The 20,256-nt window shown below is 50.9% G+C and overlaps 1 long non-coding RNA gene across 1 annotated transcript; it reads right to left on the minus strand.

Annotated features, from left to right (window-relative positions):
- Positions 1-7,149: 7,149 nt before the first annotated feature.
- LOC123358367 lies at positions 7,150-16,872 on the minus strand. The gene is made up of 3 exons (XR_006575719.1): positions 16,813-16,872; positions 13,893-14,006; positions 7,150-7,208 (listed from the first exon to the last, which is right to left on the minus strand). It is a non-coding gene; the product is annotated as an uncharacterized LOC123358367 (long non-coding RNA).
- Between the last annotated feature and the right edge of the window lie 3,384 nt (positions 16,873-20,256).

A 20,256-nucleotide genomic window follows, 5' to 3' on the forward strand; every position in this document is an offset into this window, starting at 1 on the left:
AGGAAACTCGAAAGAGGTTCCTCCTGGCGCTCACGTCCGTGAACCCGAATACTCCCTCAGTCCTCAGAGAGAGACCTGGAGAAGGAGACTTGCTGAAGCAAAGCCACAGGGGTCTCTGAGGTTTCCCTGGCCCCTCGCCCCGGTCCTGCCTGGCTGATGTCAGCATCTCTCTGTGAGGTCACCACCTCCCCACCACCTTGGACCAATAGTCTGAGGTCCTGCCAAAGGCCTTTGTGATGTCACTGCCACACCCCTCCCTTGCTGTGCCAATGTCCTGCCCCTGGCCAGGCACTTTGCAGGTTTGAGCTACTCCCTGGGGATCACCCCACTCAAGGAGCGTTCGTTCTAGGCAGCAAGCCGGCTAGACAGGGAATCATCAGACGCTGCTCCCAATGCTACACTCAGTTTTTCAGCAATGAGTCAACTTTATGGCCAGAAGAGACCATTAGAGCATCTAATTTGACCCCCTGCATATCACAGGCCTCCTGTAGGACACAATAGCTACTTTTGGGGCAAACACATTCCAGAAATGCATCTAGTCTTCATGAAATGACATCAAGAGATGGAGAATCCATCACTTTCCTTGGTAACTTGTTCCTGTGGTGAATCATCCTCGCTGTTGAATATTTGTGCCTTAGTTGTAATATGAATTTGTCTCTTTTCACCTTCCAGCCATTGGGTCTTGTTAGGCCTTTCTCTGCTCGATTCAAGAGCCCTTTAATACCCAATCCTTTCTCTCCATTAAGGCACTTCAGCACTTCAATGAAGTCACCTTTCAGTCTTCTTTTGATCAGCTAAACAGGTTGAGCTCTTTCAATAGCTCACTAGAAGGCATTTTTCTCCAGCCCTCAGAACATCTGGTGGCTCTTTGCTGCCCCAGCTCCAATTTCATTGATGCCATGTCACCTCCTGTGACATTATTGACATAATCTGTAACTGTATATATCACCGTTGCGACCACTGTTCTATATTCGCAGCCAATATTGTAGAAAGGCTGTTGTGTAAGGGGTCTATGGAGAGGTTCTGACTGGCTGATTATAATGATGCTATCTCTAACTGTGTATCATTTTTGTAGTTGATGTAATGAATATTGGCACTATGGTGCCCGTATTTCAAACTTGTGCTCTGCTTCCAGGGAACACCCCAGCCAGACAAGTTGGTGTCAGTTCTGCCTAGCCTGCTTGGTGGCCCATTACGGACCATCAGCTCTACAATCGACCCACTGAGAAAAGGCAGATACACCTTGTGACTCAGCAAGCTATGCAAGGACCTGCCTATGGACAGAACTCTAAGGTTTTTCTATGCCATGTGCTTAGGGAGACGTATTTTCCATGCCCTGGTTCCTCGCTGACCTGGGGAGAACAAAGGAACACGAGAACAAAAACCTTCCCCCGCGGATTTGAAAGTATTTTCTTCCCTTATCGGTCCTTTTGGTCATGTGCCATCCAGGTTATCTTAGCTTTTTAACCCTTTACAGGGTATTTTATGCTACCTGTAGCTATACGTTTATGACACCCTGTAAATAGCAATCTGCAGAATCTGATTCTGAGAAAGGGCAGGGTGAAGGGAAGTGGCTTCAGCAGATTTACTGAGCATGCTCAGTTCATGTGAGCATGCTCAGTGCACCATAAGTAGCCAATTCCTACACACAGCAGTTTCTCACACTACACCTGAGGCAGCATGAGGCAGGGGCTCCATCGCTGTCCAGACCCCACCCAAGAGCAGATCTCCAGGGGCTGCGAGACCCTCAGCTTCTGGGACCTGTGTGTCGAGTCTCTCTTCTGCCCACCTAGGGCTGCCCCTGGGGTCCCTCTGGCCCCTGCAGCCCCTGGCCAGGGGCAGCAGATACTGGGACTGGGTCCAGCTGGAGAAAGTCCCCACCTCGACTGGGCACAGAAAGTGCTTCAGTGAAAGTCTGTCCCTGGAGCAGCCCCTCTGGCGCCGCAGCAGCAGCCCGGAGCTCAGCCCCGGCTCCCAGCACACACTGGAGGCAGCAGCACCAGCAGCGTCTGGTACCTTACAAAGCCCGGCCACCAGGAGCTGCCCCACGGCTCTTTTCCTTGTTTTTCCTGCTTCCTTCCTACCAGCCCCCCACTGCTCCAGCCCCTTCCTGGCTCCTTCAAGCCCAACCCAGGCTGCAGCTGCCACACTCACCGGGCCAGGGACTGTCTCAGGTGGGAACTAGCCCCACCTCTGCTCCTCCTCCTGCGCCTGTGTGTCCCAGAGCCGCTGCAGGGACTGACCCGCACCCAGGCTCTTGCTCCTATTAGCGCTCACAGGGGCCAATCCAGCTACGGGAGAGTGAGCGCCCCTGGGAGCAGGGAAGTGACCACGTCTCCCTGCCAGAGGGTGGGGGAGGAGGAAGAAAGGGAAAGAGGAGAGACTGAAAGGGGATAAGGAGAAACAAGTGAGGAAAGCAGCACCCAGCTCTTTTCTGCTGCATCACCCCAGAGCAGATTGCTCCTGAGCTCTGGGTAAATAGCCCCCAGTGTCCCCCAGATCCCCCTGCTCCCAAGGCAATGCACATAGGGGTCTCCTTCCTGCCAGGCGTGATTACAAGCAGGTGTAGGTGTCACCCTTATGCCATGATTGGAGAAAGACAGCAAAGCTTGGGAACACGCGTCTGTATTTCCAGTCCAGTGTGACAATCCCGGCTCCAGGAGGGGTTTGTTCTCTGCTCCTGCTGGATGGGCACAGAATGGGGCAGCAACAGGTTTGTGTCAGTTTTTGTTGCTCCATGTTCCTTAACTTAGAACAGTGTGAAATGAAGAAAATGGAGATTGAATTAAAGGGAAATACACAAAGAAAAGTTCCAGCCCCCGTTGCTTATTGAAAGAAATGACTCAATTTCCCAGTTACAGGTTTTATTAACATGAACAAATAAATCCAAGAGTGCACGTCACTAAGGCTAAATGACTATAGACACCACTCAGCTAAGGGTTAAACAACACAGTGATAAAGTTCAGGTCAAATCAGGAAATCAATGAGATAACAAGGATATTGCGCTGGAATCAAGTCGTCAATTTAGTCCAACCGTCAGATTAATACAGCAGAAAAACCAACCCCTATAAATCCTGAAAGAGCAACCCAAGGAGGCAGGTGCACATTTAGTGATGCCGAAACCCCAGAGATTTTTCACCCAGGCCTTGCAACCCAGATTTACCCAGCTGAATATTTCAATGCCGAAACCTAATTATTGCTGACATTTAGCCCACAAGCTCGACGCTAATTACAGTTTTCTCCTTAGATTTCACTATTCTGTAGCTAATACTTCTCTTCACCCTCTCGCCCCAAAACACATACAGACCTTAAGAGAGACATTAGTAAAAGAAGTTCAGACAGCTCTCGCTGAACAATACGTATCTGACCGCTCAATTCCTTGCAATGCTTGCACAGGTGAGGCGCATGCATTCAGTCATTCCATAGGGCAGGGTTTTAAGGCTATTAAGATTTGGGGAAACTATTCTTCCTAACATCTTCCCATTGTAGATTTCAGAGGTGTTCACACCCTCACCGAGCTGCACTGTTACATCCCAATCGAATAGAAAGGCCGGGAGGTCTCCAACTTCATAAAAAGAAACAGACAAAAAATAGAAAAGGGAACAAAACGTTTCTAAGATAATAAGGGGTTGGATCTCTGCACCTCTCGGGCTTTGGATTCGCCCGGAGTAGGAACTGTAGCTGCAGTTTAGGAACCAGGTACTGGCATAGATTTCCTTTCTCTCAAGTGCAGGGCGTGACCTATGTCTCATTCTCTCTGTCTCCCATCGGGTGATGGGACTGTGAGTGAGAATGAGGAGGGGAAACCCCAGCAGGAAGATGCTGAGGAATTAGAACCAACTGTGCTCTATTTTCACACTTCCTAATTTTTCAAAGAAGCAGGAGGCAGAGAGGCGATACAAATGCATTAGACTCAAGAGCAAAACTAACGACAGGTCTACACTAGGAGGGGGGCTCGATCTAAGATACACAAACTTCAGCTACGGGAATAGCAGAGCTGAAGTCGACGTATGTAGGTCGACTTACCTCGGCATCTTCACAGCGCTGAGTCGACTGCTGCTGCTCCCCTGTCGACTCCGCTTGCGCCTCTCGCGGTGCTGGAGTACCAGAGTCGACAGGAGAGCACTCAGGGATTGATTTATCATGTCTAGACTAGATGCGATAAATCAACACCCCAGTAGATCGATCGCTACCCGCTGATCCGGTGGGTAGCATAGACCTGCCCTAAGAGACCAAACCACAGACTCTGGACTCAGCATTCAAGTATCCTTCAGTCTGAACTTCGCATCTGATATTCCCTCATTGGCTACCATTATTTGGCCAGCAAGGAAGTGATCCTTGTCCAACAAGGCAGCCAGATTGGGACCCATAGGCATGGAATGGCTCTGAAGGAATCAGCTGTTTCTCTCTGTGCTTCATCTAACTTTGGAGCCAGATGGTAAAAGACAGTTGTGCCCAGTTTAATCATGGCGTCCTTTAGGAATGTGATCAATGCCACTTAACTAGGGAGCAGGATTCTAAAAACACCATAGCTTCCATATCTGGGGTGAAAATCAACCATCACTACCTGCAATTTCTACCTGAGTTCTTGTCAAATCTTTGACCTTACTTGGAGTAATTTTACACTTCTCTGGCGTAGAATTCTTCACCAACCACACAACAGATCAGTAGCAACAGTGAGGTACAACTCCCCCTACTGTGCCCTTTTATTTCTTTAATCTGGTGGCACAGATTTAAATTAGGAACTAAATTCAGGTGCGGCTTAGAATCCCTGTAAGATACCAAATGTCAGGTCTCTATTAAAAATAGGTATCTTTCTGCAGATATATCACATTCAACATGGGTTTCAACTTCTACACATTTGCAGCATCTCCCAGGGGTGAGCTGAACAGAAATGTCACCTCCATTTTTCCCCATCTCTACCTAGAAAGGGATTGCATTTCCCAACATGCACCTGATTAGGAAGGAGATATCTTCAGGAGCGATAGGGCCTGGGCCACAACGGCTTTGGGAGCCCAATGCATGGGTATTTTGCTTAGTTCCAAGTCATTTACTAGGGTATCATCTTCCCAGCCCTTTAGGAAAAAAGATTGACCTAACCAACTGCACAACAGGGGGATTGGGATGGTGATGGGGAATAAGGGAATCCCTCTGACTTCCTCTGTAACGATAGGAGATAGGGTGTGAAATGACATTTTCCCCTATCCCTGCCCTGTTCCTGCTCTTTGTTATAGTTCAATATAGTTTAAGTGAGGAAAATGGTAGTAAAAATATCTGCTCTCCAGCACAACCTGAACCAATATCAGAGCAACGGTGTAATGAAACAATTTCTTCCCAAAGGTGGAACTCGATGACTAACAATTGCTGTGAAAAGGGGGAACAGTATAACCGTGATGCTCAGGGTTTGTTTAGACTAGGAAAAGTGATGCAGTTTAGGTTAGGACAAGGGGAAAGCTAATGGCAGCCACTGCACCTGGGCTGCATCTGCACAACAACTATAATTGTCTTTTTACACCAAGATCACTAACTTGAGCAGCCAACGGCATGTACAGCCCTAGTGGATGTCAGGCACAGGTAGTTTTTGCCTCAGTGTAGCTTGTTGGGAATCAAACCTCTCTCCCACCTGGAACTGATGGAGCTTGGCTGTTCTCAGTGGTAGCAGATGACAGAACAAGGAGCAATGGTCTCAAGTTGCAGTGGGAGCCATCTAGGTTGGATATTAGGAAACTAATTTTGCTAAGGTGGTGGTGAAGCACTGGAATGGGTTACCTAGGGATGAGGTGGAATCTCCATCCTGAGAGGTTTTTAAGGCCTGGCTTGACAAAGCCTGGCTGGGTTGATTTAGTTGGGGTTGGTCCTGATTTCAGCAGGGGAATGGACTAGATACCTCCTGAGGTCCCTTCCAACCCTGATATTCTATGGTTCTATGACATACACTCCTACGACTCAATAGAAAAGATCACAGGACTGACCCCAAAGAAGGGTGAGCTGGAAAAGGCAGAAGCAGGCAACTCATCTGGGGGAGCTGAGCTACTACGGTGAAGATGGTGTAAAGATCACTATGTGGGAATTAGCAAATGTGATTTAAAAAAAAAATCTTTGCTCAGCCCTAGTCAAGGCATTTATTACAGTTCTCTCTTACGTGGATTTTCTGATGCCTGATAAGGTGTGAGCTCCAATTGAAGCTTTCCCCGCACTCAGAGCATGTGTAGGGTTTTTCTCCTGTGTGGATTCTACAATGTGTGATAAGGTGTGAACTCCAATTGAAGCGTTTCCCGCACTCACAGCACATGTAGGGCTTCTCCCGTGTGTGGGTTCTCTGATGTGATATGAGGGTTGAACTATCAATGAAGTGTTTCCCACACTCAGAACATCCATAAGGTTTCTCACCTGTGTGGATTCTCCAATGTGTGATAAGGGCAGAGCTTTGATTGAAACATTTCCCGCACTCAGAGCACATGTAGGGTTTCTCTTCCAAGTTGATTCTGTCCTTGTTATAAGGTTTGAGTGGCTACTAAAGTTTTCCCCTGGCCTGTGCTGAGTCTCACAGGCTTTTGCTTTTTCTGGGAGTGCACAACTCCCAGAAACATTCCCTTTGGATCTTCCTGACAACGTTCCATGTGGTTCTTCTTGCTCAGCATCTTCCTTATGGGGTTTCTGCTCCTCATTCTCACTCACCATCCCAACACCTGATGGGATACAGAGAGAATCCAGACATAGGTCACTCCCTGCACCGGAGAGAAAGGAAATGTCAGAGAGAGGAATGGAAAAAGGGATGAACAAACCAAAATATCCGTGGGAGAGATCAAACCGATCAGGAGCTGGTTTTCCCCAAACCCTTCCCCAGAGAAGAGAGGAAGGGATCAGCTTTAGTCCGCATCTCACCAGAACACTCTGGGGAAAGCTACATTGGGCAGGGACCTGCTGCCACTTGTCAGAGTATAGGAGGGAAGCCATGAGTCACATCTGCCATAATGATTCCACATCTGCAGGAGACAATCCTGAACTTGGACAGCTCACAGGGTCTTTGTAGGGCATCCCAAATGTTTCCTGAATTCACAGTTTTTGAGTTGGTTTAACCAAGTCCCTACCTGTGAAGGCAGCTCTCGGGAGCACTTCTTTCTCAGAGCCCTGGAGGTCTGGGACCCACGGCTCTTCCCCTCGTTCCAGCTGCGAGATCACATCAGGTTTGGAATTTGGAAACCCTACTGCAGGCAAAGAAAACGAGGGAGGTCAGTGGAATTTGTGGGATACTTGGCACAAAGAATATTCCATGGTTTTAACCCCCAGCTCATTTTTAAGCAGTAACATCTCAAGGCCAGCTTCCTTGGCTCCAAGTGGCAGGAGAGTTATTATTATTATAAATCATATGCATTACCTTAGTGCCTAAGGACCAACTAACAGTGGGTCCCCATTGTGCTCGGCAAAGTACAAACACAGAATAGTAGATGGCCCATGCCCTGAAGAATTTACAATCTGAATAGACAAGACAGACACAGAGTGGGGGAAGGGGTAGAACCCACTGTTAGAATAGAGATATTCAGGCCTGCCTGTTAAGTCTATAGTTTAAGAACTTAGGTGTATTTTTATCACTTAGCTACTTACAGGAGTATGAAAACAAAGAATCAAAATCACTGTGTGTATTTGTAAGGGTCTTCTCTTACTGTGACAGTCTGAGGCCTTGTTCTTAGGCTAAGGCCTTTGGCTAAGCAGCACGGGCAGCCATAAGCTGGGAAGCGAAGGGTCACATCCTCACATCCCAAACCAGTCACACTGAAAAAGATGGTTACTCACCGTTGTAACTGTTGTTCTTTGAGATGTGTTGCTCATATCCATTCCAGTTAGGTGCGCGTGCGCCGCATGCATGCTCGTCGGAAGATTTTTACCCTAGCAACACTCGGTGGGTCAGCTGGGTGCCCCCTGGAGTGGCGCCACTATGGCACTGGATATATACCCCTGCCAACCCATCCGCTCCTCCGTTCCTTCTTGCCGGCTACTCCGACAGTGGGGAAGGAGGGTGGATTTGGAATGGATAGGAGCAACACATCTCGAAGAACAACAGTTACAACAGTGAGTAACCGTCTTTTCTTCTTCGAGTGATTGCTCATATCCATTCCAGTTAGGTGATTCCCAAGCCTTACCTAGGCGGTAGGGTCGGAGTGAGACGTCGCAGAATGCAAAACTGCTGAGCCAAAGGCTGCATCGTCTCTGGATTGTTGGACCAATGCGTAGTGTGAGGCAAAGGTGTGAATCGATGACCAGGTAGCCGCCCTACATATTTCCTGGATGGGGACATGAGCCAGGAAGGCGGCAGAAGAGGCCTGTGCCCACATAGAATGGGCAGTGAGATGGCTAGCAGGAACATGAGCCAGTTTGTAGCACGTTCTGATGCAGGACGTTAGCCAAGATGAGATCCATTGGGAAGAGACCAGCATGCCCTACATACGGTCTGCCACCGCTACAAAGAGCTGGGGTGAACGCCGGAAGGGTTTTGTTCTCTCTATATAAAAGGCGAGAGCCCTATGGACATCCAAAGTATGTAGTTGTTGTTCCTGGCGCGATGAGTGGGGCTTCAGGAAAAAAACTGGGAGGAAAATGTCTTGATTGACATGAAAAGCAGACACCACCTTAGGGAGGAAAGAGGGGTGTGGCCGCAGGTGTACCTTGTCCTTATGGAAGACCGTATAAGGGGGATCAGCCGTCAAGGCACGAAGCTCCGAGACTCGCCTCGCTGAGGTGATAGCGCAGAGGTGATAGCGACCTTTCTTCTAGGAAAGGTACAGCAGGGAACATGTGGCCAGAGGCTCGAAGGGGGCCCCCATAAGCTTGGTCAACACCAGGTTTAGATCCCAGGTGGGGGCTGGGCGACGGACTTGGGGGTACAACCGTTCCAGTCCCTTAAGGAACCTGGAAACCATGGGGTGAGAAAAAATTGAACAGTCACTTTCGCCTGGGTGGAAGGCGGAAATAGCTGCCAGATGAACCTTTATAGAAGAGACCGCCAGGCCCTGCTCTTTGAGGGACCAGAGGTAATCCAGGATAGTAGGGATAGAAACCTGCCCAGGGACCAAGTTACTCTGATTGCACCAGTGCGAGAAACGCTTCCACTTGGCGAGATAAGTCATCCTAGTGGAAGGCTTCCTACTTCCCAAGAGGACCTGTTGTACCGAAGCAGAGCAGCACAACTCCGATTGGTTCAACCACGCAGGAGCCATACAGTGAGATGAAGAGACTGCAGGTCTGGGTGGTGAAGCCTGCCGAAGTCCTGTGTTATGAGGTCCGGCCACAGTGGCAGGGGATTCGGATCCGCCACTGAGAGGTCAAACAACAGGATGTACCAGTGCTGCCTCGGCCATGCTGGAGCAATGAGGATCACGTTGTCTCTGTCCCTGCGGAGCTTGAGTAGGACTCTGTGAATGAGCGGAAACGGTGGGAAGGCATAGAGTAGGTGCCTCTTCCACGGGATCAGAAATGTGTCTGAGAGGGAGCCCGGGAAGTGCCCTTGGTAGGAGCAGAACACCTGGCATTTCCTGTTCTCTCAGGAGGCAAAGAGGTCTATGCGGGGAAAGCCCCACCTCCAGAAAACAGAATGGATGACGTCGGGACGGATTGACCACTCGTGAGACAGGAAGGACCTGCTGAGGCGATATGCCAGAGTGTTCTGGACTCCTGGGAGAAAAGACGCTACCAAATCGATTGAGTGGGCTATGCAAAAGTCCCACAGGTGAGTGGCTTCTTGGCAAAGTAGGGAGGAGCGTGCCCCGCCCTGCTTGTTTATGTAAAACATGGTCGTTGTGTTGTCCGTGAACATGGATACACAGCAGCCTTGGAGATGGACCCGAAACACCTGGCATGCTAGACAGACTGCCCTCAGCTCCCTCACGTTGATATGCAAGGCCAGCTCCTGGGGCAACCAGAGGCCTTGAGTGTGAAGGTTCCCGAGATGGGCACCCCAACCCAGAGATGATGCATCTGTGTTTAGTGCCACCGAGGGCTGAGGAGGGTGGAACGGCATCTCTGCGCAAACTACAGTGGACTCCAAGTGAGGGAGTCGAGAACCGTCCTGGGGATAGTGATCACCGAGTCTATATTGTCTCTGTGTGGACGGTATAGAGAAGCAAGCCAGGTTTGGAAGCACCGAAGTCACAGCCTCGCGTACTTGGTCACAAAGGTGCAGGATGCCATGTGACCTAATAGACCGAGGCAGGTGCGCACTGACGTTGTCGGGAAGGATTGAAAACTTCGAATGATCAAAGACATTGCCTAAAATCGTGGCACAGGAAGGCAGGCCCTGGCCAGATTGGAGTCCAGAACTGCTCCAATAAAGTCTATTCTCTGCACTGGAGTCAGGGTAGACGTTTCTATGTTGATCATGAGGCCTAGCCTCCCAAAGAGGTCTTTGACGACACACAGGTGCTGTGATACTTGCAACTGGGAAGTACCTCGAATGAGCCAATTGTCGAGGTACGGGTAGACGTGTATTCGACGACGGTGGAGGGAGGCAGCTACTACGGCCATACATTTGGTGAAGACTCTCGGGGCCATAGAAAGACCGAAGTAAGCACCGTGAACTGGAAGTGCTGTTGGTTGACCACAAAACGGAGATACCGTCTGTGTGGCGGGTAAATGGCAATGTGGAAATACGCGTCCTTCATATCGAGGGCAGCATACCAGTCACCCGGATCCAGGGATGGGATGATGGTCCCCAGGGATATCATGCGGAACTTGAGCTTTATCATGAATTTGTTGAGTTCTCGCAGGTCGAGGATCGGTCGTAGACCGCCCTTTGCCTTGGGGATTAAAAAGTAGCGGGAATAGAACCCCTTGCCCCTCATGTCCTCTGGCACCTCCTCTATGGCTCCCAGATTTAGGAGCGCATGGACCTCTTGTAAGAGGAATTGCTCGTGAGAGGGGTCCCTGAAGAGGGACGGGTAGAGAGGGTGGGATGGGGGTGGAGAAACAAATTGGAGGTGGTATCCTGTTTCCACCGTGCAGAGGACCCAACGGTCGGAGGTCAGCTAGGACCAAGCAGGGAGGAAATGGGAGAGGCGGTTGAAGAAGGAGGAAGAACGATCTGGCAGGGAAACTGGTGGGCCGTCCTTGGACGTCCCATCAAAAGTTTTGTTTTGGCCCCGTAGGTGGTTTAGGGGGCGCTTGACTTTGGTTTCCCTGAGGGCCAGACTGTCTCTGCTGATACCCCCTGCCGCACTGTGTGGTCATATCCTGACGCGGCCTAGGCTGGTTATAAGGGCGGTATGGTTGGGGCGTGAAGGACCTACGTTGGGTCACCGGCGTGTGCATACCCAACGAGTGCATTATGACTCAATTGTCCTTGAGGCTCTGCAACCTGGGGTCAGTTTTGTCCGAGAAAAGGCCCTGGCCCTCAAAAGGCAAATCCTGAATTGTCTGCTGCTATTCTGGGGGAAGGCCTGAAGCTTGTAGCCAGGAGATGTGTCTCATCGTTACCCCGGATGCAAGCGTTCTGGCTGCCGAGTCCGCTGCATCCAGAGAGGCCTGGAGAAAAGTTCTCGCCACTTTTTTACCCTCCTCTAGTAGGGCCGTAAATTCTGCGCAGGACTCCTGGGGAAGGAGTTCTGCAAACTTCCCCACAGACACCCATGTTCGTTCATGGATTGGACAACCAGGGAGCAGGGAGGTGGGTGGGTGTAGAGATATTCATACCCCTTGGAGGGGACCATATATTTTCTCTCTACTCCCCTAGCTGTTGGTGTAATAGAAGCTGGGGATTGGCAAATTGTGTCTGCACTGGCTTGAATAGTGCGGATGAACGGGAGAGCCACTCAAAAAGGCGCATCCGCCGATAATATGTCTACGACAGGGTCCTCTATTTCAGCAACCTCCTCCACTGGCAAATTCATGTTTTGTGCTACTCTCCGCAAGAGGTCTTGATGGGCCCTGAGATCAATAGGCGGAGGACCAGAGGAGGATGTTCCTGCCACTGCCTCATCAGGAGAGGAGAGGGAGGAGAGGCCCGGTACCAACGGGTCCTGAGGTGGGTCATGGACCGGCGGAGCACCATCTGCATCGGGTGGAATCTCAGGGTCTGCAGATTGAAGTGGATCCTCGTCCGTGCCCGCGGGAGGAGGACGGCTTACAGTCGCTTCAGGAACCCTGTGCTCTGAGGGGCCGGAGCGTTGAGCCACAAGTGGGGCACCTTGGGCCTCGTGATATGCCCACGGAGTCCAAACGGCCCATCGATGAGGACCTTGCTCCTGGCTTTGTGCCTCTGGATGGTGGCACGGAATATCAGATGCCCAGTCCTGGTGGTAAGAAGCACTCCCAGCCTGGGACGACATTGACATGTGTCTCGAAGGCCACGGCAGGGCCGAGAGACCCTGGTAGGGTACTGCTGTTCCTGACGTTCGGTCCCGGGGCGGTACCGGTGAGCGGTACCGGTCTTGTTGGTGCCACGAACGAGACCGGGACCTTCTACCGTGCCGGTGCCGGGAGGTCGACCGGGATCCTGAGTCCCTGTGCCGGGAGTGACTGCGGGACGCACGGTACTGAGATCAGTACTGAGAGCCGGATCGGTATCAGGAGTATCTGTCCGGTGACAGAGATCTTGAAAGTCTCCGCGAGTACGACCGGTACTGCGATGGAGAGCGGTGCCGGGACTGCGAGCGGTGCCGGAATCGGGAATGGCAGGAGCGGGAACGTCTCCGAGACCGCGATCTGGAAAGACGTCTCTCCGGTGGACCGACGGAAGGAGGCCTTATCAGGGCCAGCTTGCCGATGGATTGGATAACCCGCACCGGTGGTGCCGGGGGTTGAGGCTGCATCGACTCCGTCAGCGCGATGAGCTCTCTTGGCGTTGAGAAGGTCTCCGGCGTACAAGGGAGAGTGAGCTCGACCACAGCATGAGCCGGGGAGCTATGTGGCACCAGACTCAATGTGGTACCAGAATTGATGGTGCCGCGCTAGGAGGAGCTGCCAACTGCAGTGCCGGTGTTGGCGGTGCCGCAGCAGTTACCGGGGTCTGCCGGATGGACTTTGATGTGTGCTTCTTCTGCGAGGATGGGGTCGGAGCAGTACGTCATTTCCCAGTCGGGGAAAGGGAGCGGTGCCGGCAGATGCCGGTGCCGGGAGTCCTTTTTGGTACTGGAGCGATCCGGTGCCAAAGGTGCGCTCCTCACCGATGCGGGTTGGGTGGACGGTGCCGGCACCGCAGGACTAAGGGCCGATTCCATAAGGAGCTGCTTTAGTCGGAAGTCCCGCTCCTTCTTCGTTCTTGGCTTGAACGACTTGCAAATTCGGCACTTGTCTGTCAGGTGGGATTCTCCTAAGCATTTTAGGCAGCAGTCATGAGGATCCCCCACTGGCATCGGCTTCTGGCACGCCGAGCAGGGTTTAAATCCCGGTGCCTTGGGCATGAGCCCGCACCGGGTCGGAGGAAAGGGGGCTACTCCCCCAATCCCCCGCTTAACTATATACAGTAACTATGAAAATACGTACTAAAATTAACTATAACTACAAGAACTTGAACTATATACACGATAAAGAGTAAATAACTACGAGAAGCTAGGGATGTGGAGGTCAGCAAAGCCACTCTCCACTGTTCCAACGACCGTCACGGGCGGTAAGAAGGAACTGAGGGGCGGATGGGTCGGCAGGGGTATATATCCAGTGCTATAGCGGCGCTGACCCACCGAGTGTTGCTAGGGTAAAAATCTTCTGACAAGCGTGCACGCGGCGCACGAACACTTACTGGAATTGATATGAGCAAGCACTCAAAGAAGATCTATATTTGCCCTGAGGATATGACCCCTGCTAGGGACAATAATGAACTGAGAGACCTCCCAAGGGCTTTGTTAGGCATCCCAGATGTTTCCTTCAGGCACTTACAGATTCTGGGTGGTTTAATGTTTCCTCACCTGTGCAGGGAGATCTCAGGATCTCTCTTTCCTCTGAACCTTGGAGGTCTGGGACGCATGGCTCTTCCTCTTGTTCCAGCTGGGAGATCACATCACGCTGGAAAACTAGAAACCCTGCTCAGATGAAAGAAAACAAAGGAGTTCAGTTGATTTCATAAGACTTGGGCATAAAAAAACATTCTATTACTTTAACTTCAGTGCTTAGTGTGACCTGGTGGGCCAGGGGCAGTTCTCACTGAAAATGCCAAAGTTAGGGCAGGCTGAAAAAGGGAGAGCAGATGCTCCCAAAAATGGTGGTTAACACTGAAGTTAAACTCACCGACCAGTCACAAACACGGGTTATCGAGAAGCTGAAAAAAGAAATCACGCAGCCCCCTTTATTGCATCCCAGTTCTCTGGCTCCTAATCAGCAGCTAGGTCCAGTACAGTGAGAGGTTATTTCAAAACTCTGCTCACATAAATAAAGTGTTCCTCTGACCCCAAAGGGTCAGCCACATCACCAGGTCAGTATAGGTTTGGATATTACCCAAAATTCCATCCTTCCAGACAATGCTTTAGCATCTAAACTAAAGGTTTAAAGGAAAGAAAGACAGAAAGAAGTTAAATGGGAAAGCAGTCAGATACATTACAAAATGGATATATCAGGTCCTTAGCAGTATTGGTGAGTTGCTGGCTTGAAAGTCTGTCTGGAACACATCCATAGTTTGGACGGGTCATTCAGTCCTTTGTTCCAGGGTTCAGTTTGTAGAGAAGGTGCTCCAGAGGTAGGAAGGTGGATTGAAGACAAAATGGAGATGATGCAGCTGCCCTTTATATTCCTTTTGCCATGTGGCCTGTACTTCCTGAGTCCCAAACACAAGCTTCACAGCACGTGGCATGGAAAAGCCTTGAAGTTCTCATTACACAGGCATACCCCGGCATGTCTTGCTGACTCAATAGGTGTATCCCCTTGGTCCTTTCCATGGGCTCATTGTACAGCTGATGACCCTCAATGGGCCATCAAACAGGCTAGGCAGTGTTGATGCTAATATGTCTGGGGGTGTCACCCAGAAACACTGCACAAGTCTGGAAATACAGATATACCCTGCATATCTATAACTCACAATACAAAGGTGATACAAACATAGAAACAAAATTATCATACGTGGAAAATCATAACATTTTCACTGACACCTGGCATGGCATATCTAGCATGATTCATTGCAATTTTATCAGATTATAATATTATTTTATTATTAATACCAAAGTGTCTCACAATTCCATCCAGTGTCACACTTGGTAAACCAGTGAATTTCCAGGACTAGTTCCCCAGGTCCTTGAAGATGCCGAACACTGTGCTTATGAGGGATTGAAATACCCACATATCTGCTGGGAACACACACTCAGACACACTGTGTCAGTCTATACCCCTGTGTTCACTCTTCTAGAAAATTATGATCAATTTTGTACACAGTATGGCTTGTGAGGTATCATTTGAAAATGCATAATCTACTGAATATTATCCTCCTGTTAAAATGTGTAGTAACACTGTATGTAAAGTTATGAGATTTTACTGTATGATATTACTGAAAAAGTTACAATTCTGGGGAACACCCACAGAGCAGTTCCTCAGAGACAGCAAGGCAAACCGCTGGTCAAACAGCCATTCTCCTGTGTGGGGAAGGTGTGAAGAAGACATTTACATTCCATCACAGGGACCTCTTGAAGCTGTTGTGGAAAACGACCACACGATTGATTTTGAATCAGCTCAGCCTGAGGCTCTTTTCTTGGTTAAAAGTGTGCAGGGGGCGACAGCTATTGGAATACTGTCCCCCTGAGCTAAAAATCACACAAGCCTTTTAAAGCTTAAAACCCCAAACAATGACACATACGTTGCACGTTAATTTCCTTATCTGGAATATATTGCAAAATATGATGCAAGTCAAAAGCGAGCTGAACAAGCAGTTTTCCATATTTGGCCTTTCCTGTTATCGTTATCACACCTGGTGATATGGGACCAAGACTCTGCATGTCTCAAGAAATGTCACTACCAACCTAGGCCATTTTCACATGCTGGGGTGCAATCCAGAGCAGTGAGGAGTTGTGTCATCTGTAATCCTGGGTGAGATTCAGTGTTCTGCTGCTGGAGATCCCCTGTATGGATACTCCCAGCCAGCATTCAAGGACGCACCGAGAGGTTCAGAGACAGAGAGAGTGTCCTGGGGAAGCTGGGAACAGGAAGCATGGGCCGGTGGGGTTCAGTGGAGAAAGGGAACAGGAAGGGCAGGGATATCACTGAATGCAGGATCTCAGCAGTGCTAGATGTCAGGATAGCACATAGTGCAGCCCATTGGAAAACATAATCCCAACTATACATACAGAATGATGGGGTCTAAATTAGCTGTTTCCACTCAAGAGATGGATCTTGGAGTCACTGTGGATAGTTCTCTGAAAACATCCACTCAATGTGCAGCAGCAGTGAAAAAAAGCGAACAATGTTGGAAATAATTAAGAAAGGGATAGATACGACAGAATATATCATATATCATATTTGTAAAAACAGCAAATGAATCCATGATACACCCACATCTTGAATACTGCATGCAGATGTTGTCGCCCCATCTCAAAAAAAGATATATTGGAATTGGAAAAAGTTCAGAAAAGGGCAACAAAAATGATTAGGGGTATGGAACAGTTATGCCAGACCTAACCCCCAGTTTCACTTGAGCAAACAGGAGCTATTTGACACTGTGCGATATGGCTCCTGTGCTCTGTTCCCAAAGTGTTCTGCAGCAGGGGAGGGTCTGTGGCAGTGTGTGTGTGTCACTGGCATATTGGGGTGATGCTGAAACAGGACAGAGTAGAGGTGGCATTGTGGGGCTGGTGTGAACTTTATCTCTTCATTTCCCCTTCCAAGAACCGAGGGGACAGGAACCCTTACCCAGCGAGGTCACAGTCTCATAGTTCTCCTGCATGACATCCCAGTAGAGGGCTCTCTGAGCAGTGTCCAGCAGAGCCCACTCTTCCCTGGTGAAATGCACAGCCACCTCCTCGAAGGTCACCGGCCCCTGAAAGAGCAAGAGTCCAACACTCAGGATCTCTTTCCCCACTCACAGCCCCACTATTTGTGTCAGAGAGGAGCGAATCAAATGAAAGCTCTGGGTGGATCGCAGTCAACAAAGTCCCACCCCCACCCCGCTCAGCGTATCCAGCAAATACCAGGGTGAGGGGACGAAGAGAGAGCCCCTTGTCTCTCCCAGCAGATCCATCACACACCTACTGGCCACCGACTGATACAGGAGATGGAGCCCCTAGCAGGGTCCAGGAAGAGCTCCCTGGTAGGAAGCCCAATAACCTCCTCCTTGTGAGGAGCGGGATATGAAGGGAGAGGCAGCTCCAATAAGCCTGACTCATGGGTGCCCCCTTCATATCTCACAGCAGCCGCTGGTTAGTGAGCTCAGGCTCCAGCACTGGGAGTCTGGTCAGTTTGACTAGCTCCATGTAGGTGGGCTATTTTCTTTCTTCACAAATTAGGGCATTTCCGCCTCCCAACCTCCTGGGTCTGTTCCTAGAATCTAGGCCACTTATTAAATAACTCCCAGCAGGTTTGCCACACCCTGGCCTCCTCCTTTCCCCACCCTGTGAATTTCCTGCCCCGCTCCAACCTCCAGACCAGACTGTGCAAACCTTCCCATCTCCAGTGTATTTGCTGTCCCTCTCCTCCAGCAGGAACCCACCAGCAACCCCCCGATAATCTCTACCTGAACTGACTCCACTGCAGCCATTTCTCTTCCCTGTCCCACGTCAGGCTGGGATGACCTGGAGCAAAACATGGACGCCATTCTGCAGCCTGTCTGGGGGAGAAGGGCAGTTGTGGGCATTTCAGAACCGGTTTTAGTTAATTTCACATCAGAATTCCCCCAGGCCCTTTCCCTGCAGACAGACACCCTAGATCCTGCCATGCTGGGAAATGCTCAATCTGTTTATTACAATGTAGACCTGGCCCCTCCTGCCAGCTAAGCCCAGACACATTTTTAACCTCCCTTCTCCCTCCCCTCACCCCCTAACAAAGTCTCTGAACACAAGGCTAGAAAAGAGCAGAACCAAAGGAGTCACTGTGGGGGATTCCCACAGACACTGACCCCATGGCAGCTACACCCCAGCAGGGGGAATATGGAGTCAGGAACTGGGTTTTCCTCTCTCTGATCCTTTGCTTGTTCACTGGAAAGTGGTTCTGCCCAGGGATGCAGCAATACATGTGTCTGGGTGGACTAGAGAGCTAGAAATCTCTCCCCCCTCATTTCTCCCACTGCCCCTTTCAGTCTCTCCTTCCCCTGTCCTCTCTCCCTGCCCCTCTGGCTGGGACAGTCCCATTCCTGGGGGCTTTGCTCTCCCAAGGCTGGATTTTCTCCTGGCAATTGCTACTGGGAGGAGAAATGAGGAGGGGCTGTTTGTGCAGAGTCACTTTCTTGCCAGTCCCCAGCACTTTCCCTGAGGTCTTTCAGTTACCTGGAGACTCTGGCTCAGAATTTAGTATTAACAGGGCCCAGGGCTGCCCTAGGGGGCTAGGACCAGCTGGAGAAAGTCATCCCCTGGGCCGGGCAGAGAAGCAGCTTTAATTCAGGTCACTTCCCAGCACAGAACCCCGCTGGGGGAGCAGCAGCTGCTAAGCCTGGTCTCCCAGATCACAATGGAGGCTGCAGCATCTGACCCAGGAAGCTGGACCCCAATATCCTGAGCAGAGAGGGACAGAGCGTTTGAGCAGCTTCCCTCCTTTAGCTCTCTGGGGAGAGCAGCTAATGAGAGCCCCTCCTCACAGGGAGAATTGCTGATCTCATTTGCCCCACTGTCCATCCGGAGTCACTCCTTGTCTTTCCATACAGTGACTCTGGATTAACAATGGTCTCAATGAAACCAGAGTTCAGAAAGAATGAGTCCAGAATGCTGTGGAAGGGACCATTGTGCGGCAGTGCTGACCCCCTTCCCACCTCCCTCACCCCCAGATCCAGGACAAGGACTGGACAATCTAGGAGAATGGAACTGGAACTCCCACCTCTTGCATCCGACGAAGTGGGTATTCACCCACGAAAGCTCATGCTACAAAACGTCTGTTAGTCTATAAGGTGCCACAGGATTCTTTGCTGCTTTTACAGAACCAGACTAACACGGCTACCCCTCTGATGAGTGTTTGATAAGTGGCTAGAAAGTTATCACAGTGACTGGACCTGGCCGGGGAATGTCGGGCAGTGCTTGGAGCCAGGATTCTGGCATAAGCTAATCACGGAGAAGAAGATGGGTCAGGAGCAGCCCCCAGAGCCCCAGCCAACCCCCCTACAGATATTCCCTGGGACCCAGCCCCCAGAGTCCCTGGCTAGGGAGCTCAGATACCCCTCAGACCCCCACCGGCCAGAGAACCCCACCAGACCATCACTGCCAGGTTGGGAATCCCAAAGGGTTCCCCCCACCAAAAGACCCCAACAGCCAGAGACCCCCCAAAAGGGACCCCCCCCACTGGGAACTCAGTCCCTCATTGCCTGCCTAGGATCCCCCCGCCCTCCAGCAGGATCTGCCCTGCCCTTTGCCTGGCACCCCCTCCTCCCCCCTGCGGGATCCCCTGATGCTTTACAGGGGCACCCCCTGGCCTAGCACCGGGGATTCTCACACACACACTCTGTGCACTGGGCAGGGCAGCGATCCCAGGAGTCTGCGGGGGAAGCCCAGACAGAGCCCCTGGCACAGCACCAGGCTCCCTCTAACCCCCTGTCCCGCCTCCCCAAGAGACGCCCACCCCGGCTGTTCTGCAGCCACCAGGCCCCCAGCGATACCCACCTCCAGGACCCACAGCCTCAGGGCTGGGCACATCACAACCCCCCCCTGAAACCCCAAATCTCCAGAACCCACCAACCTCACTAGGGTACCCCCTGCCCAGCCACCCAGAGGCCTCCCCCACCACAATCCCCCTTCAGCTGCTACCTCCCCCCACAGCCCCACCCCCACCCAGCAACACTGTTACCTCACAGTGCCTGAGAAGTGGATAGAAAGTGACCACCGCCCCCTGCTGGCCAGTCACACAGGCAGAGGGAGCCCTGGGGGAAGTCTCTTGAACTGGAGTATGGAAGGCCTGGAGGGACAAAATAGGTAAGAAATGTCCATGCCTGTCACTAGCAAATAATGGCCACCCTGGATCCACCCCAGAGGTGGCTACATCTTAGCACTGTGGGAAGCAACCCCTCACAGAGGCTATTTGTCATGGGGTTTGGGATACTTCTGGACCCACACTGCACTCAGAGTGACCTCCTCATCCTGTGCCAGCTGGAGAAAAGAACTCTCCCATTAATAGCTGGGAACCACTGATCCCCAAACATGGGGAGGCCTCTGACTTTGA

This window comes from Mauremys mutica, unplaced genomic scaffold (assembly GCF_020497125.1).
Source record: "Mauremys mutica isolate MM-2020 ecotype Southern unplaced genomic scaffold, ASM2049712v1 Super-Scaffold_100046, whole genome shotgun sequence".
NCBI classification, from domain to species: Eukaryota; Metazoa; Chordata; order Testudines; family Geoemydidae; genus Mauremys; species Mauremys mutica.